This window comes from Rhagoletis pomonella, unplaced genomic scaffold (genome assembly GCF_013731165.1).
Source record: "Rhagoletis pomonella isolate Grant_MI unplaced genomic scaffold, Rhpom_1.0 Rhpom_scaffold_00005, whole genome shotgun sequence".
Lineage (NCBI taxonomy): Eukaryota > Metazoa > Arthropoda > Insecta > Diptera > Tephritidae > Rhagoletis > Rhagoletis pomonella.
Genome location: NW_023458559.1, coordinates 74,557,488 through 74,557,704, shown reverse-complemented (window position 1 = coordinate 74,557,704; position 217 = coordinate 74,557,488).

The window sequence follows — 217 nt, the reverse complement described above, 5'->3', positions numbered from 1 at the left end:
TTGTTTGTGTATATATTCATTTGTCGGTGCTGCCAATTATATTTTCCACACTTAATTAGGAAACAAAACAAACAGAGTTGATCACAAATTAATCCAGGTTTCTATCAGCATCATATCGATGTTGAATTTGCGTAACTTTTCTTTATCCAAATAATGTAAAATAATAAATGAAATCTCGATCGGCGATCACTGAAACGCAGCTAGCGGTTGTATACTC